This window comes from Pseudophryne corroboree, unplaced genomic scaffold (genome assembly GCF_028390025.1).
Source record: "Pseudophryne corroboree isolate aPseCor3 unplaced genomic scaffold, aPseCor3.hap2 scaffold_888, whole genome shotgun sequence".
Classification (NCBI taxonomy): Eukaryota; Metazoa; Chordata; class Amphibia; order Anura; family Myobatrachidae; genus Pseudophryne; species Pseudophryne corroboree.
This window is the reverse complement of record NW_026970467.1, coordinates 190,179-215,492: the sequence shown is the minus strand read 5'-3', so window position 1 is coordinate 215,492 and position 25,314 is coordinate 190,179. Positions and strand designations below refer to the sequence as shown.

The following is a 25,314-nucleotide window of genomic DNA, read 5'->3' as shown; positions in this document are numbered from 1 at the left end:
TCCACATGAGAAAGCAGCAAGGATGCAGTGGCGTTAATGTTTCCTGGTGTCAACCTGTATTATTTCAGTAGACATTGAAATGAGGATACATCTTGCTGCCTTTCCAATGAAGCAAGTTTAATTTAGTAATAGGTGAAAAACCATCCCTACAAAGGTGTTAATCAGAGACTTGGCTTTGTGGACACTTTTCAGAGAACAAATTTGTTAGCATAAAAATAAAGCCAGAAAATGAAGAGCTGTTTAATCACGCAATTTGATTTTTTTGCCAGCATATTTCTTTTTCTCTGCAACCCACTGCTAAATTGTGCTTCCTAGATGTTTTTTATAAAATCACTGAATCAAATCTAACTCTGATTACATCAGAGAAGGCCAGGTACCCTACACCATAACAGGGGGTTTGAAAATTTGACTGGTCTACTTAAAGATCACCAAAATCTGATAACAAGGTCAATTAGGTCCCTGGATGGGATTGAACCACCAACCTTATGGTTAATAGCCGTACATACTAACTGATTGCGCCACAGAGACACTTTGCAAAATTCCATACTGACAAAGGCTAATAAGCATTCATCTAAAACGTTTCCTAGAAAAACTTTAAAAAGTCAATAATCTGGAGAGTTTTTGTAAGATGTTTCTTCCATCAACCAACGAAGAAACACATTGGTACTTTCCCATGATGAGTGAGTGCTTCAGGATCTCTTGCACTTACATGTGCAGCAGAGTACTGCAATGGAAGCATGCTGGGCCCATAACCCAGAGGTAGGCAGATTGAAACTATCCTCTGCTATATGCATTTTTTTTGTTAATTAAAGTAATCCAAAACTGGGATTGATATTTTGTCTCTTTTATTTTTACTTAAAGTACAATAACTTTTACCATTTTAATTTGTTTTAATAGTATATTGACAGTATTGTTTTCTTTCAAAAATCCACTTCATTTTCTTTACCCTATTATTAAAATGGTAATTGACAAAAACAAACTACATTGTCACCAGAAGAGCAATACAAAATGTACAAGTGATATATTAAAATCATATTTCCAGCTTGAATTTCAATGATGCATTGGGGCAACGATTTTGTGAGAAACATCTTCACCCTTAAATAAAGATTTTCTTAATTCCTTACCTGTGTGCTAATTAGATATCACCTTGTTTTCATATTAAACAGACTTCCACATGAGAAAGCAGCAAGGATGCAGTGGCGTTAATGTTTCCTGGTGTCAACTTGTATTATTTCAGTAGACATTGAAATGAGGATGCATCTTGCTGCCTTTCCAATGAAGCAAGTTTAATTTAGTAATAGGTGAAAAACCATCCTTACAAAGGTGTTAATCAGAGACTTGGCTTTGTGGACACTTTTCAGAGAACAAATTTGTTAGCATAAAAATAAAGCCAGAAAATGAAGAGCTGTTTAATCACTCAATTGGATTTTTCTGCCAGCATATTTTTTTTCTCTGCAACCCACTGCTAAATTGTGCTTCCTAGCTGTTTTTATAAAATCACTGAATCAAATCTAACTCTGATTACATCAGAGAAGGCCAGGTACCCTACACCATAACAGGGGGTTTGAAATTTTGACTTGTCTACTTAAAGATCACCAAAATCTGATAACAAGGTCAATTAGGTCCCTCGGTGGGATTGAACCACCAACCTTATGGTTAATAGCCATACATACTAACTGATTGCGCCACAGAAACACTTTGCAAAAGTCCATACTGACAAAGGCTAATAAGCATTCATCTAAAACGTTTCCTAGAAAAACTTTAAAAAGTCAATAATCTGGAGAGTTTTTGTAAGATGTTTCTTCCATCAACCAACGAAGAAACACATTGGTACTTTCCCATGATGAGTGAGTGCTTCAGGATCTCTTGCACTTACATGTGCAGCAGAGTACTGCAATGGAAGCATGCTGGGCCCATAACCCAGAGGTAGGCAGATTGAAACTATCCTCTGCTATATGCATTTTTTTGTTTGTTAATTAAAGTAATCCAAAACTGGGATTGATATTTTGTCTCTTTTATTTTTACTTTAAGTACAATAACTTTTACCATTTTAATTTGTTTTAATAGTATATTGACAGTATTGTTTTCTTTCAAAAATCCACTTCATTTTCTTTACCCTATTATTAAAATGGTAATTGACAAAAACAAACTACATTGTCACCAGAAGAGCAATACAAAATGTACAAGTGATATATTAAAATCATCTTTCCAGCTTGAATTTCAATGATGCATTGGGGCAACGATTTTGTGAGAAACATCTTCACCCTTAAATAAAGATTTTCTTAATTCCTTACCTGTGTGCTAATTAGATATCACCTTGTTTTCACATTAAACAGACTTCCACATGAGAAAGCAGCAAGGATGCAGTGGCGTTAATGTTTCCTGGTGTCAACCTGTATTATTTCAGTAGACATTGAAATGAGGATACATCTTGCTGCCTTTCCAATGAAGCAAGTTTAATTTAGTAATAGGTGAAAAACCATCCCTACAAAGGTGTTAATCAGAGACTTGGCTTTGTGGACACTTTTCAGAGAACAAATTTGTTAGCATAAAAATAAAGCCAGAAAATGAAGAGCTGTTTAATCACGCAATTTGGTTTTTTTGCCAGCATATTTCTTTTTCTCTGCAACCCACTCCTAAATTGTGCTTCCTAGATGTTTTTATAAAATCACTGAATCAAATCTAACTCTGATTACATCAGAGAAGGCCAGGTACCCTACACCATAACAGGGGGTATGAAATTTGACTTGTCTACTTAAAGATCACCAAAATCTGATAACAATGTCAATTACGTCCCTGGGTGGGATTGAACCACCAACCTTTTGGTTAATAGCCGTACACACTAACTGATTGCGCCACAGAGACACTTTGCAAAAAGTACTTACTGACAAATGCTAATAAGCATTCATCTAAAATGTTTCCTAGAAAAACGTAAAAAAGTCAATAATCTGGAGAGTTTTTGTAAGATGTTTCTTCTATCAACCAACGAAGAAACACATTGGTACTTTCCCATGATGAGTGAGTGCTTCAGGATCTCTTGCACTTACATGTGCAGCAGAGTACAGCAATGGAAGCATGCTGGGCCCATAACCCAGAGGTAGGCAGATTGAAACTATCCTCTGCTATATGCATTTTTTTGTTTGTTAATTAAAGTAATCCAAAACTGGGATTGATATTTTGGCTCTTTTATTTTTACTTAAAGTACAATAACTTTTACCATTTTAATTTGTTTTAATAGTATATTGACAGTATTGTTTTCTTTCAAAAATCCACTTAATTTTCTTTACCCTATTATTAAAATGGTAATTGACAAAAACAAACTACATTGTCACCAGAAGAGCAATACAAAATGTACAAGTGATATATTAAAATCATCTTTCCAGCTTGAATTTCAATGATGCATTGGGGCAACGATTTTGTGAGAAACATCTTCACCCTTAAATAAAGATTTTCTTAATTCCTTACCTGTGTGCTAATTAGATATCACCTTGTTTTCACATTAAACAGACTTCCACATGAGAAAGCAGCAAGGATGCAGTGGCGTTAATGTTTCCTGGTGTCAACCTGTATTATTTCAGTAGACATTGAAATGAGGATGCATCTTGCTGCCTTTCCAATGAAGCAAGTTTAATTTAGTAATAGGTGAAAAGCCATCCTTACAAAGGTGTTAATCAGAGACTTGGCTTTGTGGACACTTTTCAGAGAACAAATTTGTTAGCATAAAAATAAAGCCAGAAAATGAAGAGCTGTTTAATCACTCAATTGGATTTTTCTGCCAGCATATTTTTTTTCTCTGCAACCCACTGCTAAATTGTGCTTCCTAGCTGTTTTTATAAAATCACTGAATCAAATCTAACTCTGATTACATCAGAGAAGGCCAGGTACCCTACACCATAACAGGGGGTTTGAAATTATGACTTGTCTACTTAAAGATCACCAAAATCTGATAACAAGGTCAATTAGGTCCCTAGGTGGGATTGAACCACCAACCTTTTGGTTAATAGCCGTACACACTAACTGATTGCGCCACAGAGACACTTTGCAAAAAGTCCATACTGACAAAGGCTAATAAGCATTCATCTAAAACGTTTCCTAGAAAAACTTTAAAAAGTCAATAATCTGGAGAGTTTTTGTAAGATGTTTCTTCCATCAACCAACGAAGAAACACATTGGTACTTTCCCATGATGAGTGAGTGCTTCAGGATCTCTTGAACTTACATGTGCAGCAGAGTACTGCAATGGAAGCATGCTGGGCTCATAACCGAGAGGTAGGCAGATTGAAACTATCCTCTGCTATATGCATTTTTTTTTTTGTTAATTAAAGTAATCCAAAACTGGGATTGATATTTTGTCTCTTTTATTTTTACTTAAAGTACAATAACTTTTACCATTTTAATTTGTTTTAATAGTGTATTGACAGTATTGTTTTCTTTCAAAAATCCACTTCATTTTCTTTACCCTATTATTAAAATGGTAATTGACAAAAACAAACTACATTGTCACCAGAAGAGCAATACAAAATGTACAAGTGATATATTAAAATCATCTTTCCAGCTTGAATTTCAATGTTGCATTGGGTCAACAATTTTGTGAGAAACATCTTCACCCTTAAATAAAGATTTTCTTAATTCCTTACCTGTGTGCTAATTAGATATCACCTTGTTTTCACATTAAACAGACTTCCACATGAGAAAGCAGCAAGGATGCAGTGGCGTTAATGTTTCCTGGTGTCAACTTGTATTATTTCAGTAGACATTGAAATGAGGATGCATCTTGCTGCCTTTCCAATGAAGCAAGTTTAATTTAGTAATAGGTGAAAAACCATCCTTACAAAGGTGTTAATCAGAGACTTGGCTTTGTGGACACTTTTCAGAGAACAAATTTGTTAGCATAAAAATAAAGCCAGAAAATGAAGAGCTGTTTAATCACTCGATTGGATTTTTCTGCCAGCATATTTTTTTTCTCTGCAACCCACTGCTAAATTGTGCTTCCTAGCTGTTTTTTATAAAATCACTGAATCAAATCTAACTCTGATTACATCAGAGAAGGCCATGTACCCTACACCATAAGAGGAGGTTTGAAATTTTGACTTGTCTCCTTAAATATCACCAAAATCTGATCACAAGGTTAATTACGTCCCTGGGTGGGATTGAACCACCAACATTTTGGTTAATAGCCAAACACACTAACCGATTGCGCCACAGAGACACTTTGCAAAAGTCCATACTGACAAAGGCTAATAAGCATTCATCTAAAACGTTTCCTAGAAAAACTTTAAAAAGTCAATAATCTGGAGAGTTTTTGTAAGATGTTTCTTCCATCAACCAACGAAGAAACACATTGGTACTTTCCCATGATGAGTGAGTGCTTCAGGATCTCTTGCACTTACATGTGCAGCAGAGTACTGCAATGGAAGCATGCTGGGCCCATAACCCAGAGGTAGGCAGATTGAAACTATCCTCTGCTATATGCATTTTTTTTGTTAATTAAAGTAATCCAAAACTGGGATTGATATTTTGTCTCTTTTATTTTTACTTAAAGTACAATAACTTTTACCATTTTAATTTGTTTTAATAGTATATTGACAGTATTGTTTTCTTTCAAAAATCAACTTCATTTTCTTTACCCTATTATTAAAATGGTAATTGACAAAAACAAACTACATTGTCACCAGAAGAGCAATACAAAATGTACAAGTGATATATTAAAATCATCTTTCCAGCTTGAATTTCAATGATGCATTGGGTCAACAATTTTGTGAGAAACATCTTCACCCTTAAATAAAGATTTTCTTAATTCCTTACCTGTGTGCTAATTAGATATCACCTTGTTTTCACATTAAACAGACTTCCACATGAGAAAGCAGCAAGGATGCAGTGGCGTTAATGTTTCCTGGTGTCAACCTGTATTATTTCAGTAGACATTGAAATGAGGATACATCTTGCTGCCTTTCCAATGAAGCAAGTTTAATTTAGTAATAGGTGAAAAACCATCCCTACAAAGGTGTTAATCAGAGACTTGGCTTTGTGGACACTTTTCAGAGAACAAATTTGTTAGCATAAAAATAAAGCCAGAAAATGAAGAGCTGTTTAATCACTCAATTGGATTTTTCTGCCAGCATATTTTTTTTCTCTGCAACCCACTGCTAAATTGTGCTTCCTAGATGTTTTTATAAAATCACTGAATCAAATCTAACTCTGATTACATCAGAGAAGGCCAGGTACCCTACACCATAACAGGGGGTATGAAATTTGACTTGTCTACTTAAAGATCACCAAAATCTGATAACAATGTCAATTACGTCCCTGGGTGGGATTGAACCACCAACCTTTTGGTTAATAGCCGTACACACTAACTGATTGCGCCACAGAGACACTTTGCAAAAAGTACTTACTGACAAATGCTAATAAGCATTCATCTAAAACGTTTCCTAGAAAAACTTAAAAAAGTCAATAATCTGGAGAGTTTTTGTAAGATGTTTCTTCTATCAACCAACGAAGAAACACATTGGTACTTTCCCATGATGAGTGAGTGCTTCAGGATCTCTTGCACTTACATGTGCAGCAGAGTACAGCAATGGAAGCATGCTGGGCCCATAACCCAGAGGTAGGCAGATTGAAACTATCCTCTGCTATATGCATTTTTTTGTTTGTTAATTAAAGTAATCCAAAACTGGGATTGATATTTTGGCTCTTTTATTTTTACTTAAAGTACAATAACTTTTACCATTTTAATTTGTTTTAATAGTATATTGACAGTATTGTTTTCTTTCAAAAATCCACTTAATTTTCTTTACCCTATTATTAAAATGGTAATTGACAAAAACAAACTACATTGTCACCAGAAGAGCAATACAAAATGTACAAGTGATATATTAAAATCATCTTTCCAGCTTGAATTTCAATGATGCATTGGGGCAACGATTTTGTGAGAAACATCTTCACCCTTAAATAAAGATTTTCTTAATTCCTTACCTGTGTGCTAATTAGATATCACCTTGTTTTCACATTAAACAGACTTCCACATGAGAAAGCAGCAAGGATGCAGTGGCGTTAATGTTTCCTGGTGTCAACCTGTATTATTTCAGTAGACATTGAAATGAGGATGCATCTTGCTGCCTTTCCAATGAAGCAAGTTTAATTTAGTAATAGGTGAAAAACCATCCTTACAAAGGTGTTAATCAGAGACTTGGCTTTGTGGACACTTTTCAGAGAACAAATTTGTTAGCATAAAAATAAAGCCAGAAAATAAAAAGCTGTTTAATCACTCAATTGGATTTTTCTGCCAGCATATTTTTTTTCTCTGCAACCCACTGCTAAATTGTGCTTCCTAGCTGTTTTTATAAAATCACTGAATCAAATCTAACTCTGATTACATCAGAGAAGGCCAGGTACCCTACACCATAACAGGGGGTTTGAAATTATGACTTGTCTACTTAAAGATCACCAAAATCTGATAACAAGGTCAATTAGGTCCCTAGGTGGGATTGAACCACCAACCTTTTGGTTAATAGCCGTACACACTAACTGATTGCGCCACAGAGACACTTTGCAAAAAGTCCATACTGACAAAGGCTAATAAGCATTCATCTAAAACGTTTCCTAGAAAAACTTTAAAAAGTCAATAATCTGGAGAGTTTTTGTAAGATGTTTCTTCCATCAACCAACGAAGAAACACATTGGTACTTTCCCATGATGAGTGAGTGCTTCAGGATCTCTTGAACTTACATGTGCAGCAGAGTACTGCAATGGAAGCATGCTGGGCTCATAACCGAGAGGTAGGCAGATTGAAACTATCCTCTGCTATATGCATTTTTTTTTTTGTTAATTAAAGTAATCCAAAACTGGGATTGATATTTTGTCTCTTTTATTTTTACTTAAAGTACAATAACTTTTACCATTTTAATTTGTTTTAATAGTGTATTGACAGTATTGTTTTCTTTCAAAAATCCACTTCATTTTCTTTACCCTATTATTAAAATGGTAATTGACAAAAACAAACTACATTGTCACCAGAAGAGCAATACAAAATGTACAAGTGATATATTAAAATCATCTTTCCAGCTTGAATTTCAATGTTGCATTGGGTCAACAATTTTGTGAGAAACATCTTCACCCTTAAATAAAGATTTTCTTAATTCCTTACCTGTGTGCTAATTAGATATCACCTTGTTTTCACATTAAACAGACTTCCACATGAGAAAGCAGCAAGGATGCAGTGGCGTTAATGTTTCCTGGTGTCAACTTGTATTATTTCAGTAGACATTGAAATGAGGATGCATCTTGCTGCCTTTCCAATGAAGCAAGTTTAATTTAGTAATAGGTGAAAAACCATCCTTACAAAGGTGTTAATCAGAGACTTGGCTTTGTGGACACTTTTCAGAGAACAAATTTGTTAGCATAAAAATAAAGCCAGAAAATGAAGAGCTGTTTAATCACTCGATTGGATTTTTCTGCCAGCATATTTTTTTTCTCTGCAACCCACTGCTAAATTGTGCTTCCTAGCTGTTTTTTATAAAATCACTGAATCAAATCTAACTCTGATTACATCAGAGAAGGCCATGTACCCTACACCATAAGAGGAGGTTTGAAATTTTGACTTGTCTCCTTAAATATCACCAAAATCTGATCACAAGGTTAATTACGTCCCTGGGTGGGATTGAACCACCAACATTTTGGTTAATAGCCAAACACACTAACCGATTGCGCCACAGAGACACTTTGCAAAAGTCCATACTGACAAAGGCTAATAAGCATTCATCTAAAACGTTTCCTAGAAAAACTTTAAAAAGTCAATAATCTGGAGAGTTTTTGTAAGATGTTTCTTCCATCAACCAACGAAGAAACACATTGGTACTTTCCCATGATGAGTGAGTGCTTCAGGATCTCTTGCACTTACATGTGCAGCAGAGTACTGCAATGGAAGCATGCTGGGCCCATAACCCAGAGGTAGGCAGATTGAAACTATCCTCTGCTATATGCATTTTTTTTGTTAATTAAAGTAATCCAAAACTGGGATTGATATTTTGTCTCTTTTATTTTTACTTAAAGTACAATAACTTTTACCATTTTAATTTGTTTTAATAGTATATTGACAGTATTGTTTTCTTTCAAAAATCAACTTCATTTTCTTTACCCTATTATTAAAATGGTAATTGACAAAAACAAACTACATTGTCACCAGAAGAGCAATACAAAATGTACAAGTGATATATTAAAATCATCTTTCCAGCTTGAATTTCAATGATGCATTGGGTCAACAATTTTGTGAGAAACATCTTCACCCTTAAATAAAGATTTTCTTAATTCCTTACCTGTGTGCTAATTAGATATCACCTTGTTTTCACATTAAACAGACTTCCACATGAGAAAGCAGCAAGGATGCAGTGGCGTTAATGTTTCCTGGTGTCAACCTGTATTATTTCAGTAGACATTGAAATGAGGATACATCTTGCTGCCTTTCCAATGAAGCAAGTTTAATTTAGTAATAGGTGAAAAACCATCCCTACAAAGGTGTTAATCAGAGACTTGGCTTTGTGGACACTTTTCAGAGAACAAATTTGTTAGCATAAAAATAAAGCCAGAAAATGAAGAGCTGTTTAATCACGCAATTTGATTTTTTTGCCAGCATATTTCTTTTTCTCTGCAACCCACTGCTAAATTGTGCTTCCTAGATGTTTTTTATAAAATCACTGAATCAAATCTAACTCTGATTACATCAGAGAAGGCCAGGTACCCTACACCATAACAGGGGGTTTGAAATTTTGACTTGTCTACTTAAAGATCACCAAAATCTGATAACAAGGTCAATTAGGTCCCTGGATGGGATTGAACCACCAACCTTATGGTTAATAGCCGTACATACTAACTGATTGCGCCACAGAGACACTTTGCAAAATTCCATACTGACAAAGGCTAATAAGCATTCATCTAAAACGTTTCCTAGAAAAACTTTAAAAAGTCAATAATCTGGAGAGTTTTTGTAAGATGTTTCTTCCATCAACCAACGAAGAAACACATTGGTACTTTCCCATGATGAGTGAGTGCTTCAGGATCTCTTGCACTTACATGTGCAGCAGAGTACTGCAATGGAAGCATGCTGGGCCCATAACCCAGAGGTAGGCAGATTGAAACTATCCTCTGCTATATGCATTTTTTTTGTTAATTAAAGTAATCCAAAACTGGGATTGATATTTTGTCTCTTTTATTTTTACTTAAAGTACAATAACTTTTACCATTTTAATTTGTTTTAATAGTATATTGACAGTATTGTTTTCTTTCAAAAATCCACTTCATTTTCTTTACCCTATTATTAAAATGGTAATTGACAAAAACAAACTACATTGTCACCAGAAGAGCAATACAAAATGTACAAGTGATATATTAAAATCATATTTCCAGCTTGAATTTCAATGATGCATTGGGGCAACGATTTTGTGAGAAACATCTTCACCCTTAAATAAAGATTTTCTTAATTCCTTACCTGTGTGCTAATTAGATATCACCTTGTTTTCATATTAAACAGACTTCCACATGAGAAAGCAGCAAGGATGCAGTGGCGTTAATGTTTCCTGGTGTCAACTTGTATTATTTCAGTAGACATTGAAATGAGGATGCATCTTGCTGCCTTTCCAATGAAGCAAGTTTAATTTAGTAATAGGTGAAAAACCATCCTTACAAAGGTGTTAATCAGAGACTTGGCTTTGTGGACACTTTTCAGAGAACAAATTTGTTAGCATAAAAATAAAGCCAGAAAATGAAGAGCTGTTTAATCACTCAATTGGATTTTTCTGCCAGCATATTTTTTTTCTCTGCAACCCACTGCTAAATTGTGCTTCCTAGCTGTTTTTATAAAATCACTGAATCAAATCTAACTCTGATTACATCAGAGAAGGCCAGGTACCCTACACCATAACAGGGGGTTTGAAATTTTGACTTGTCTACTTAAAGATCACCAAAATCTGATAACAAGGTCAATTAGGTCCCTCGGTGGGATTGAACCACCAACCTTATGGTTAATAGCCATACATACTAACTGATTGCGCCACAGAAACACTTTGCAAAAGTCCATACTGACAAAGGCTAATAAGCATTCATCTAAAACGTTTCCTAGAAAAACTTTAAAAAGTCAATAATCTGGAGAGTTTTTGTAAGATGTTTCTTCCATCAACCAACGAAGAAACACATTGGTACTTTCCCATGATGAGTGAGTGCTTCAGGATCTCTTGCACTTACATGTGCAGCAGAGTACTGCAATGGAAGCATGCTGGGCCCATAACCCAGAGGTAGGCAGATTGAAACTATCCTCTGCTATATGCATTTTTTTGTTTGTTAATTAAAGTAATCCAAAACTGGGATTGATATTTTGTCTCTTTTATTTTTACTTTAAGTACAATAACTTTTACCATTTTAATTTGTTTTAATAGTATATTGACAGTATTGTTTTCTTTCAAAAATCCACTTCATTTTCTTTACCCTATTATTAAAATGGTAATTGACAAAAACAAACTACATTGTCACCAGAAGAGCAATACAAAATGTACAAGTGATATATTAAAATCATCTTTCCAGCTTGAATTTCAATGATGCATTGGGGCAACGATTTTGTGAGAAACATCTTCACCCTTAAATAAAGATTTTCTTAATTCCTTACCTGTGTGCTAATTAGATATCACCTTGTTTTCACATTAAACAGACTTCCACATGAGAAAGCAGCAAGGATGCAGTGGCGTTAATGTTTCCTGGTGTCAACTTGTATTATTTCAGTAGACATTGAAATGAGGATGCATCTTGCTGCCTTTCCAATGAAGCAAGTTTAATTTAGTAATAGGTGAAAAACCATCCTTACAAAGGTGTTAATCAGAGACTTGGCTTTGTGGACACTTTTCAGAGAACAAATTTGTTAGCATAAAAATAAAGCCAGAAAATGAAGAGCTGTTTAATCACTCAATTGGATTTTTCTGCCAGCATATTTTTTTTCTCTGCAACCCACTGCTAAATTGTGCTTCCTAGATGTTTTTATAAAATCACTGAATCAAATCTAACTCTGATTACATCAGAGAAGGCCAGGTACCCTACACCATAACAGGGGGTATGAAATTTGACTTGTCTACTTAAAGATCACCAAAATCTGATAACAATGTCAATTACGTCCCTGGGTGGGATTGAACCACCAACCTTTTGGTTAATAGCCGTACACACTAACTGATTGCGCCACAGAGACACTTTGCAAAAAGTACTTACTGACAAATGCTAATAAGCATTCATCTAAAACGTTTCCTAGAAAAACTTAAAAAAGTCAATAATCTGGAGAGTTTTTGTAAGATGTTTCTTCTATCAACCAACGAAGAAACACATTGGTACTTTCCCATGATGAGTGAGTGCTTCAGGATCTCTTGCACTTACATGTGCAGCAGAGTACAGCAATGGAAGCATGCTGGGCCCATAACCCAGAGGTAGGCAGATTGAAACTATCCTCTGCTATATGCATTTTTTTGTTTGTTAATTAAAGTAATCCAAAACTGGGATTGATATTTTGGCTCTTTTATTTTTACTTAAAGTACAATAACTTTTACCATTTTAATTTGTTTTAATAGTATATTGACAGTATTGTTTTCTTTCAAAAATCCACTTAATTTTCTTTACCCTATTATTAAAATGGTAATTGACAAAAACAAACTACATTGTCACCAGAAGAGCAATACAAAATGTACAAGTGATATATTAAAATCATCTTTCCAGCTTGAATTTCAATGATGCATTGGGGCAACGATTTTGTGAGAAACATCTTCACCCTTAAATAAAGATTTTCTTAATTCCTTACCTGTGTGCTAATTAGATATCACCTTGTTTTCACATTAAACAGACTTCCACATGAGAAAGCAGCAAGGATGCAGTGGCGTTAATGTTTCCTGGTGTCAACCTGTATTATTTCAGTAGACATTGAAATGAGGATGCATCTTGCTGCCTTTCCAATGAAGCAAGTTTAATTTAGTAATAGGTGAAAAACCATCCTTACAAAGGTGTTAATCAGAGACTTGGCTTTGTGGACACTTTTCAGAGAACAAATTTGTTAGCATAAAAATAAAGCCAGAAAATAAAAAGCTGTTTAATCACTCAATTGGATTTTTCTGCCAGCATATTTTTTTTCTCTGCAACCCACTGCTAAATTGTGCTTCCTAGCTGTTTTTATAAAATCACTGAATCAAATCTAACTCTGATTACATCAGAGAAGGCCAGGTACCCTACACCATAACAGGGGGTTTGAAATTTTGACTTGTCTACTTAAAGATCACCAAAATCTGATAACAAGGTCAATTAGGTCCCTGGGTGGGATTGAACCACCAACCTTTTGGTTAATAGCCGTACACACTAACTGATTGCGCCACAGAGACACTTTGCAAAAAGTCCATACTGACAAAGGCTAATAAGCATTCATCTAAAACGTTTCCTAGAAAAACTTTAAAAAGTCAATAATCTGGAGAGTTTTTGTAAGATGTTTCTTCCATCAACCAACGAAGAAACACATTGGTACTTTCCCATGATGAGTGAGTGCTTCAGGATCGCTTGAACTTACATGTGCAGCAGAGTACTGCAATGGAAGCATGCTGGGCCCATAACCGAGAGGTAGGCAGATTGAAACTATCCTCTGCTATATGCATTTTTTTTTTTGTTAATTAAAGTAATCCAAAACTGGGAATGATATTTTGTCTTTTTTATTTTTACTTAAAGTACAATAACTTTTACCATTTTAATTTGTTTTAATAGTATATTGACAGTATTGTTTTCTTTCAAAAATCCACTTCATTTTCTTTACCCTATTATTAAAATGGTAATTGACAAAAACAAACTACATTGTCACCAGAAGAGCAATACAAAATGTACAAGTGATATATTAAAATCATCTTTCCAGCTTGAATTTCAATGTTGCATTGGGTCAACAATTTTGTGAGAAACATCTTCACCCTTAAATAAAGATTTTCTTAATTCCTTACCTGTGTGCTAATTAGATATCACCTTGTTTTCACATTAAACAGACTTCCACATGAGAAAGCAGCAAGGATGCAGTGGCGTTAATGTTTCCTGGTGTCAACTTGTATTATTTCAGTAGACATTGAAATGAGGATGCATCTTGCTGCCTTTCCAATGAAGCAAGTTTAATTTAGTAATAGGTGAAAAACCATCCTTACAAAGGTGTTAATCAGAGACTTGGCTTTGTGGACACTTTTCAGAGAACAAATTTGTTAGCATAAAAATAAAGCCAGAAAATGAAGAGCTGTTTAATCACTCGATTGGATTTTTCTGCCAGCATATTTTTTTTCTCTGCAACCCACTGCTAAATTGTGCTTCCTAGCTGTTTTTTATAAAATCACTGAATCAAATCTAACTCTGATTACATCAGAGAAGGCCATGTACCCTACACCATAAGAGGAGGTTTGAAATTTTGACTTGTCTCCTTAAATATCACCAAAATCTGATCACAAGGTTAATTACGTCCCTGGGTGGGATTGAACCACCAACATTTTGGTTAATAGCCAAACACACTAACCGATTGCGCCACAGAGACACTTTGCAAAAGTCCATACTGACAAAGGCTAATAAGCATTCATCTAAAACGTTTCCTAGAAAAACTTTAAAAAGTCAATAATCTGGAGAGTTTTTGTAAGATGTTTCTTCCATCAACCAACGAAGAAACACATTGGTACTTTCCCATGATGAGTGAGTGCTTCAGGATCTCTTGCACTTACATGTGCAGCAGAGTACTGCAATGGAAGCATGCTGGGCCCATAACCCAGAGGTAGGCAGATTGAAACTATCCTCTGCTATATGCATTTTTTTTGTTAATTAAAGTAATCCAAAACTGGGATTGATATTTTGTCTCTTTTATTTTTACTTAAAGTACAATAACTTTTACCATTTTAATTTGTTTTAATAGTATATTGACAGTATTGTTTTCTTTCAAAAATCAACTTCATTTTCTTTACCCTATTATTAAAATGGTAATTGACAAAAACAAACTACATTGTCACCAGAAGAGCAATACAAAATGTACAAGTGATATATTAAAATCATCTTTCCAGCTTGAATTTCAATGATGCATTGGGTCAACAATTTTGTGAGAAACATCTTCACCCTTAAATAAAGATTTTCTTAATTCCTTACCTGTGTGCTAATTAGATATCACCTTGTTTTCACATTAAACAGACTTCCACATGAGAAAGCAGCAAGGATGCAGTGGCGTTAATGTTTCCTGGTGTCAACCTGTATTATTTCAGTAGACATTGAAATGAGGATACATCTTGCTGCCTTTCCAATGAAGCAAGTTTAATTTAGTAATAGGTGAAAAACCATCCCTACAAAGGTGTTAATCAGAGACTTGGCTTTGTGGACACTTTTCAGAGAACAAATTTGTTAGCATAAAAATAAAGCCAGAAAATGAAGAGCTGTTTAATCACGCAATTTGATTTTTTTGCCAGCATATTTCTTTTTCTCTGCAACCCACTGCTAAATTGTGCTTCCTAGATGTTTTTTATAAAATCACTGAATCAAATCTAACTCTGATTACATCAGAGAAGGCCAGGTACCCTACACCATAACAGGGGGTTTGAAATTTTGACTTGTCTACTTAATCAGAGTTAGATTTGATTCAGTGATTTTATAAAAACAGCTAGGAAGCACAATTTAGCAGTGGGTTGCAGAGAAAAAAAATATGCTGGCAGAAAAATCCAATTGAGTGATTAAACAGCTCTTTATTTTCTGGCTTTATTTTTATGCTAACAAATTTGTTCTCTGAAAAGTGTCCACAAAGCCAAGTCTCTGATTAACACCTTTGTAAGGATGGTTTTTCACCTATTACTAAATTAAACTTGCTTCATTGGAAAGGCAGCAAGATGCATCCTCATTTCAATGTCTACTGAAATAATACAAGTTGACACCAGGAAACATTAATGCCACTGCATCCTTGCTGCTTTCTCATGTGGAAGTCTGTTTAATGTGAAAACAAGGTGATATCTAATTAGCACACAGGTAAGGAATTAAGAAAATCTTTATTTAAGGGAGAAGATGTTTCTCACAAAATTGTTGACCCAATGCATCATTGAAATTCAAGCTGGAAAGATGATTTTAATATATCACTTGTACATTTTGTATTGCTCTTCTGGTGACAATGTAGTTTGTTTTTGTCAATTACCATTTTAATAATAGGGTAAAGAAAATGAAGTGGATTTTTGAAAGAAAACAATACTGTCAATATACTATTAAAACAAATTAAAATGGTAAAAGTTATTGTACTTTAAGTAAAAATAAAAGAGACAAAATATCAATCCCAGTTTTGGATTACTTTAATTAACAAAAAAAATGCATATAGCAGAGGATAGTTTCAATCTGCTTACCTCTGGGTTATGGGCCCAGCATGCTTCCATTGCAGTACTCTGCTGCACATGTAAGTTCAAGAGATCCTGAAGCACTCACTCATCATGGGAAAGTACCAATGTGTTTCTTCGTTGGTTAATGGAAGAAACATCTTACAAAAACTCTCCAGATTATTGACTTTTTAAAGTTTTTCTAGGAAACGTTTTAGATGAATGCTTATTAGCCTTTGTCAGTATAGACTTTTGCAAAGTGTCTCTGTGGCGCAATCAGTTAGTATGTACGGCTATTAACCAAAAGGTTGGTGGTTCAATCGCACCCAGGGACCTAATTGACCTTGTTATCAGATTTTGGTGATCTTTAAGTAGACAAGTCAAAATTTCAAACCCCCTGTTATGGTGTAGGGTACCTGGCCTTCTCTGATGTAATCAGAGTTAGATTTGATTCAGTGATTTTATAAAAACAGCTAGGAAGCACAATTTAGCAGTGGGTTGCAGAGAAAAAAAATATGCTGGCAGAAAAATCCAATTGAGTGATTAAACAGCTCTTTATTTTCTGGCTTTATTTTTATGCTAACAAATTTGTTCTCTGAAAAGTGTCCACAAAGCCAAGTCTCTGATTAACACCTTTGTAAGGATGGTTTTTCACCTATTACTAAATTAAACTTGCTTCATTGGAAAGGCAGCAAGATGCATCCTCATTTCAATGTCTACTGAACTAATACAGGTTGACACCAGGAAACATTAACGCCACTGCATCCTTGCTGCTTTCTCATGTGGAAGTCTGTTTAATGTGAAAACAAGGTGATATCTAATTAGCACACAGGTAAGGAATTAAGAAAATCTTTATTTAAGGGTGAAGATGTTTCTCACAAAATCGTTGCCCCAATGCATCATTGAAATTCAAGCTGGAAAGATGATTTTAATATATCACTTGTACATTTTGTATTGCTCTTCTGGTGACAATGTAGTTTGTTTTTGTCAATTACCATTTTAATAATAGGGTAAAGAAAATGAAGTGGATTTTTGAAAGAAAACAATACTGTCAATATACTATTAAAACAAATTAAAATGGTAAAAGTTATTGTACTTTAAGTAAAAATAAAAGAGCCAAAATATCAATCCCAGTTTTGGATTACTTTAATTAACAAACAAAAAAAATGCATATAGCAGAGGATAGTTTCAATCTGCCTACCTCTGGGTTATGGGCCCAGCATGCTTCCATTGCTGTACTCTGCTGCACATGTAAGTGCAAGAGATCCTGAAGCACTCACTCATCATGGGAAAGTACCAATGTGTTTCTTCGTTGGTTGATAGAAGAAACATCTTACAAAAACTCTCCAGATTATTGACTTTTTTAAGTTTTTCTAGGAAACGTTTTAGATGAATGCTTATTAGCATTTGTCAGTATGTACTTTTGCAAAGTGTCTCTGTGGCGCAATCAGTTAGTGTGTACGGCTATTAACCAAAAGGTTGGTGGTTCAATCCCACTCAGGGACGTAATTGACCTTGTTATCAGATTTTGGTGATCTTTAAGTAGACAAGTCAAATTTCATACCCCCTGTTATGGTGTAGGGTACCTGGCCTTCTCTGATGTAATCAGAGTTAGATTTGATTCAGTGATTTTATAAAAACATCTAGGAAGCACAATTTAGCATTGGGTTGCAGAGAAAAAGAAATATGCTGGCAAAAAAATCAAATTGCGTGATTAAACAGCTCTTCATTTTCTGGCTTTATTTTTATGCTAACAAATTTGTTCTCTGAAAAGTGTCCACAAAGCCAAGTCTCTGATTAACACCTTTGTAGGGATGGTTTTTCACCTATTACTAAATTAAACTTGCTTCATTGGAAAGGCAGCAAGATGTATCCTCATTTCAATGTCTACTGAAATAATACAGGTTGACACCAGGAAACATTAACGCCACTGCATCCTTGCTGCATTCTCATGTGGAAGTCTGTTTAATGTGAAAACAAGGTGATATCTAATTAGCACACAGGTAAGGAATTAAGAAAATCTTTATTTAAGGGTGAAGATGTTTCTCACAAAATTGTTGACCCAATGCATCATTGAAATTCAAGCTGGAAAGATGATTTTAATATATCACTTGTACATTTTGTATTGCTCTTCTGGTGACAATGTAGTTTGTTTTTGTCAATTACCATTTTAATAATAGGGTAAAGAAAATGAAGTGGATTTTTGAAAGAAAACAATACTGTCAATATACTATTAAAACAAATTAAAATGGTAAAAGTTATTGTACTTTAAGTAAAAATAAAAGAGACAAAATATCAATCCCAGTTTTGGATTACTTTAATTAACAAAAAAAATGCATATAGCAGAGGATAGTTTCAATCTGCCTACCTCTGGGTTATGGGCCCAGCATGCTTCCATTGCAGTACTCTGCTGCACATGTAAGTGCAAGAGATCCTGAAGCACTCACTCATCATGGGAAAGTACCAATGTGTTTCTTCGTTGGTTGATGGAAGAAACATCTTACAAAAACTCTCCAGATTATTGACTTTTTAAAGTTTTTCTAGGAAACGTTTTAGATGAATGCTTATTAGCCTTTGTCAGTATGGACTTTTGCAAAGTGTCTCTGTGGCGCAATCGGTTAGTGTGTTTGGCTATTAACCAAAAGGTTGGTGGTTCAATCCCACCCAGGGACGTAATTAACCTTGTGATCAGATTTTGGTGATATTTAAGTAGACAAGTCAAAATTTCAAACCTCCTCTTATGGTGTAGGGTACATGGCCTTCTTTGATGTAATCAGAGTTAGATTTGATTCAGTGATTTTATAAAAAACAGCTAGGAAGCACAATTTAGCAGTGGGTTGCAGAGAAAAAGAAATATGCTGGCAAAAAAATCCAATTGAGTGATTAAACAGCTCTTCATTTTCTGGCTTTATTTTTATGCTAACAAATTTGTTCTCTGAAAAGTGTCCACAAAGCCAAGTCTCTGATTAACACCTTTGTAAGGATGGTTTTTCACCTATTACTAAATTAAACTTGCTTCATTGGAAAGGCAGCAAGATGCATCCTCATTTCAATGTGTACTGAAATAATACAAGTTGACACCAGGAAACATTAACGCCACTGCATCCTTGCTGCTTTCTCATGTGGAAGTCTGTTTAATGTGAAAACAAGGTGATATCTAATTAGCACACAGGTAAGGAATTAAGAAAATCTTTATTTAAGGGAGAAGATGTTTCTCACAAAATTGTTGACCCAATGCATCATTGAAATTCAAGCTGGAAAGATGATTTTAATATATCACTTGTACATTTTGTATTGCTCTTCTGGTGACAATGTAGTTTGTTTTTGTCAATTACCATTTTAATAATAGGGTAAAGAAAATGAAGTGGATTTTTGAAAGAAAACAATACTGTCAATATACTATTAAAACAAATTAAAATGGTAAAAGTTATTGTACTTTAAGTAAAAATAAAAGAGACAAAATATCAATCCCAGTTTTGGATTACTTTAATTAACAAAAAAAATGCATATAGCAGAGGATAGTTTCAATCTGCCTACCTCTGGGTTATGGGCCCAGCATGCTTCCATTGCAGTACTCTGCTGCACATGTAAGTTCAAGAGATCCTAAAGCACTCACTCATCATGGGAAAGTACCAATGTGTTTCTTCGTTGGTTAATGGAAGAAACATCTTACAAAAACTCTCCAGATTATTGACTTTTTAAAGTTTTTCTAGGAAACGTTTTAGATGAATGCTTATTAGCCTTTGTCAGTATGGACTTTTGCAAAGTGTCTCTGTGGCGCAATCAGTTAGTATGTACGGCTATTAACCAAAAGGTTGGTGGTTCAATCGCACCCAGGGACCTAATTGACCTTGTTATCAGATTTTGGTGATCTTTAAGTAGACAAGTCAAAATTTCAAACCCCCTGTTATGGTGTAGGGTACCTGGCCTTCTCTGATGTAATCAGAGTTAGATTTGATTCAGTGATTTTATAAAAACAGCTAGGAAGCACAATTTAGCAGTGGGTTGCAGAGAAAAAAAATATGCTGGCAGAAAAATCCAATTGAGTGATTAAACAGCTCTTTATTTTCTGGCTTTATTTTTATGCTAACAAATTTGTTCTCTGAAAAGTGTCCACAAAGCCAAGTCTCTGATTAACACCTTTGTAAGGATGGTTTTTCACCTATTACTAAATTAAACTTGCTTCATTGGAAAGGCAGCAAGATGCATCCTCATTTCAATGTCTACTGAAATAATACAGGTTGACACCAGGAAACATTAACGCCACTGCATCCTTGCTGCTTTCTCATGTGGAAGTCTGTTTAATGTGAAAACAAGGTGATATCTAATTAGCACACAGGTAAGGAATTAAGAAAATCTTTATTTAAGGGTGAAGATGTTTCTCACAAAATCGTTGCCCCAATGCATCATTGAAATTCAAGCTGGAAAGATGATTTTAATATATCACTTGTACATTTTGTATTGCTCTTCTGGTGACAATGTAGTTTGTTTTTGTCAATTACCATTTTAATAATAGGGTAAAGAAAATGAAGTGGATTTTTGAAAGAAAACAATACTGTCAATATACTATTAAAACAAATTAAAATGGTAAAAGTTATTGTACTTTAAGTAAAAATAAAAGAGACAAAATATCAATCCCAGTTTTGGATTACTTTAATTAACAAAAAAAAAATGCATATAGCAGAGGATAGTTTCAATCTGCCTACCTCTCGGTTATGAGCCCAGCATGCTTCCATTGCAGTACTCTGCTGCACATGTAAGTTCAAGAGATCCTGAAGCACTCACTCATCATGGGAAAGTACCAATGTGTTTCTTCGTTGGTTGATGGAAGAAACATCTTACAAAAACTCTCCAGATTATTGACTTTTTAAAGTTTTTCTGTTTAATCACTCAATTGGATTTTTCTGCCAGCATATTTTTTTTCTCTGCAACCCACTGCTAAATTGTGCTTCCTAGCTGTTTTTATAAAATCACTGAATCAAATCTAACTCTGATTACATCAGAGAAGGCCAGGTACCCTACACCATAACAGGGGGTTTGAAATTTTGACTTGTCTACTTAAAGATCACCAAAATCTGATAACAAGGTCAATTAGGTCCCTGGGTGGGATTGAACCACCAACCTTTTGGTTAATAGCCGTACATACTAACTGATTGCGCCACAGAGACACTTTGCAAAAGTACATACTGACAAAGGCTAATAAGCATTCATCTAAAACGTTTCCTAGAAAAAATTAATAAAGTCAATAATCTGGAGAGTTTTTGTAAGATGTTTCTTCTATCAACCAACGAAGAAACACATTGGTACTTTCCCATGATGAGTGAGTGCTTCAGGATCTCTTGCACTTACATGTGCAGCAGAGTACAGCAATGGAAGCATGCTGGGCCCATAACCCAGAGGTAGGCAGATTGAAACTATCCTCTGCTATATGCATTTTTTTGTTTGTTAATTAAAGTAATCCAAAACTGGGATTGATATTTTGTCTCTTTTATTTTTACTTAAAGTACAATAACTTTTACCATTTTAATTTGTTTTAATAGTATATTGACAGTATTGTTTTCTTTCAAAAATCCACTTCATTTTCTTTACCCTATTATTAAAATGGTAATTGACAAAAACAAACTACATTGTCACCAGAAGAGCAATACAAAATGTACAAATGATATATTAAATTCATCTTTCCAGCTTGAATTTCAATGATGCATTGGGTCAACAATTTTGTGAGAAACATCTTCACCCTTAAATAAAGATTTTCTTAATTCCTTACCTGTGTGCTAATTAGATATCACCTTGTTTTCACATTAAACAGACTTCCACATGAGAAAGCAGCAAGGATGCAGTGGCGTTAATGTTTCCTGGTGTCAACTTGTATTATTTCAGTAGACATTGAAATGAGGATGCATCTTGCTGCCTTTCCAATGGTGCAAGTTTAATTTAGTAATAGGTGAAAAACCATCCTTACAAAGGTGTTAATCAGAGACTTGGCTTTGTGGACACTTTTCAGAGAACAAATTTGTTAGCATAAAAATAAATCCAGAAAATGAAGAGCTGTTTAATCACTCAATTGGATTTTTCTGCCAGCATATTTTTTTTCTCTGCAACCCACTACTAAATTGTGCTTCCTAGCTGTTTTTTATAAAATCACTGAATCAAATCTAACTCTGATTACATCAGAGAAGGCCAGGTACCCTACACAATAAGAGGGGGTTTGAAATTTTGACTTGTCTACTTAAATATCACCAAAATCTGATCACAAGGTCAATTACGTCCCTGGGTGGGATTGAACCACCAACCTTTTGGGTAATAGCCGAACACACTAACCGATTGCGCCACAGAGACACTTTGCAAAAAGTACATGCTGACAAAGGCTAATAAGCATACATCTAGAACATTTCCTAGAAAAACATTAAAAAATCAATAATCTGGAGAGTTTTTGTAAGATGTTTCTTCCATCAACCAACGAATAAACACATTGGTACTTTCCCATGATGAGTGAGTGCTTCAGGATCTCTTGCACTTACATGTGCAGCAGAGTACTGCAATGGAAGCATGCTGGACCCATAACCCAAAGGTAGGCAGATTGAAACTATCCTCTGCTATATGCATTTTTTTTTGTTAATTAAAGTAATCCAAAACTGGGATTGATATTTTGGCTCTTTTATTTTTACTTAAAGTACAATAACTTTTACCATTTTAATTTGTTTTAATAGTATATTGACAGTATTGTTTTCTTTCAAAAATCCACTTCATTTTCTTTACCCTATTATTAAAATGGTAATTGACAAAAACAAACTACATTGTCACCAGAAGAGCAATACAAAATGTACAAGTGATATATTAAAATCATCTTTCCAGCTTGAATTTCAATGATGCATTGGGGCAACGATTTTGTGAGAAACATCTTCACCCTTAAATAAAGATTTTCTTAAATCCTTACCTGTGTGCTAATTAGATATCACCTTGTTTTCACATTAAACAGACTTCCACATGAGAAAGCAGCAAGGATGCAGTGGCGTTAATGTTTCCTGGTGTCAACCTGTATTATTTCAGTAGACATTGAAATGAGGATGCATCTTGCTGCCTTTCCAATGAAGCAAGTTTAATTTAGTAATAGGTGAAAAACCATCCCTACAAAGGTGTTAATCAGAGACTTTGCTTTGTGGACACTTTTCAGAGAACAAATTTGTTAGCATAAAAATAAAGCCAGAAAATGAAGAGCTGTTTAATCACTCAATTGGATTTTTCTGCCAGCATATTTCTTTTTCTCTGCAACCCACTGCTAAATTGTGCTTCCTAGCTGTTTTTATAAAATCACTGAATCAAATCTAACTCTGATTACATCAGAGAAGGCCAGGTACCCTACACCATAACAGGGGGTTTGAAATTTTGACTTGTCTACTTAAAGATCACCAAAATCTGATAACAAGGTCAATTACGTACCTGGGTGGGATTGAACCACCAACCTTTTGGTTAATAGCCGTACACACTAACTAATTGCGCCACAGAGACACATTGCAAAAGTATATACCGACAAGGGCTAATAAGCATTCATCTAAAACGTTTCCTAGAAAAACTTTAAAAAGTCAATAATCTGGAGAGTTTTTGTAAGATGTTTCTTCCATCAACCAACGAAGAAACACATTGGTACTTTCCCATGATGAGTGAGTGCTTCAGGATCTCTTGCACTTACATGTGCAGCAGAGTACTGCAATGGAAGCATGCTGGGCCCATAACCCAGAGGTAGGCAGATTGAAACTATCCTCTGCTATATGCATTTTTTTTTTTGTTAATTAAAGTAATCCAAAACTGGGATTGATATTTTGGCTCTTTTATTTTTACTTAAAGTACAATAACTTTTACCATTTTAATTTGTTTTAATAGTATATTGACAGTATTGTTTTCTTTCAAAAATCCACTTCATTTTCTTTACCCTATTATTAAAATGGTAATTGACAAAAACAAACTACATTGTCACCAGAAGAGCAATACAAAATGTACAAGTGATATATTAAAATCATCTTTCCAGCTTGAATTTCAATGATGCATTGGGGCAACGATTTTGTGAGAAACATCTTCACCCTAAAATAAAGATTTTCTTAATTCCTTACCTGTGTGCTAATTAGATATCACCTTGTTTTCGCATTAAACAGACTTCCACATGAGAAAGCAGCAAGGATGCAGTGGCGTTAATGTTTCCTGGTGTCAACTTGTATTATTTCAGTAGACATTGAAATGAGGATGCATCTTGCTGCCTTTCCAATGAAGCAAGTTTAATTTAGTAATAGGTGAAAAACCATCCTTACAAAGGTGTTAATCAGAGACTTGGCTTTGTGGACACCTTTCAGAGAACAAATTTGTTAGCATAAAAATAAAGCCAGAAAATAAAGAGCTGTTTAATCACTCAATTGGATTTTTCTGCCAGCATATTTTTTTTCTCTGCAACCCACTGCTAAATTGTGCTTCCTAGCTGTTTTTATAAAATCACTGAATCAAATCTAACTCTGATTACATCAGAGAAGGCCAGGTACCCTACACCATAACAGGGGGTTTGAAATTTTGACTTGTCTACTTAAAGATCACCAAAATCTGATAACAAGGTCAATTAGGTCCCTGGGTGGGATTGAACCACCAACCTTTTGGTTAATAGCCGTACATACTAACTGATTGCGCCACAGAGACACTTTGCAAAAGTACATACTGACAAAGGCTAATAAGCATTCATCTAAAACGTTTCCTAGAAAAAATTAATAAAGTCAATAATCTGGAGAGTTTTTGTAAGATGTTTCTTCTATCAACCAACGAAGAAACACATTGGTACTTTCCCATGATGAGTGAGTGCTTCAGGATCTCTTGCACTTACATGTGCAGCAGAGTACAGCAATGGAAGCATGCTGGGCCCATAACCCAGAGGTAGGCAGATTGAAACTATCCTCTGCTATATGCATTTTTTTGTT

At 34.7% G+C, this 25,314-nt stretch overlaps 4 non-coding genes across 4 annotated transcripts; 1 reads left to right on the top strand and 3 right to left on the bottom strand.

Moving 5' to 3' along the window:
* Positions 1 to 5,134: 5,134 nt before the first annotated feature.
* Positions 5,135 to 5,208, bottom strand: TRNAN-AUU (transfer RNA asparagine (anticodon AUU)). The gene has a single exon. It is a non-coding gene; the product is annotated as a tRNA-Asn (tRNA).
* Positions 5,209 to 8,643: 3,435 nt separating this feature from the next.
* TRNAN-AUU (transfer RNA asparagine (anticodon AUU)) lies at positions 8,644 to 8,717 on the bottom strand. Its single transcript has one exon. It is a non-coding gene; the product is annotated as a tRNA-Asn (tRNA).
* Positions 8,718 to 14,491: 5,774 nt separating this feature from the next.
* TRNAN-AUU (transfer RNA asparagine (anticodon AUU)) lies at positions 14,492 to 14,565 on the bottom strand. Its single transcript has one exon. It is a non-coding gene; the product is annotated as a tRNA-Asn (tRNA).
* A 4,394-nt stretch (positions 14,566 to 18,959) lies between these two features.
* TRNAN-AUU (transfer RNA asparagine (anticodon AUU)) lies at positions 18,960 to 19,033 on the top strand. Its single transcript has one exon. It is a non-coding gene; the product is annotated as a tRNA-Asn (tRNA).
* The last annotated feature ends 6,281 nt before the right edge of the window (positions 19,034 to 25,314 follow it).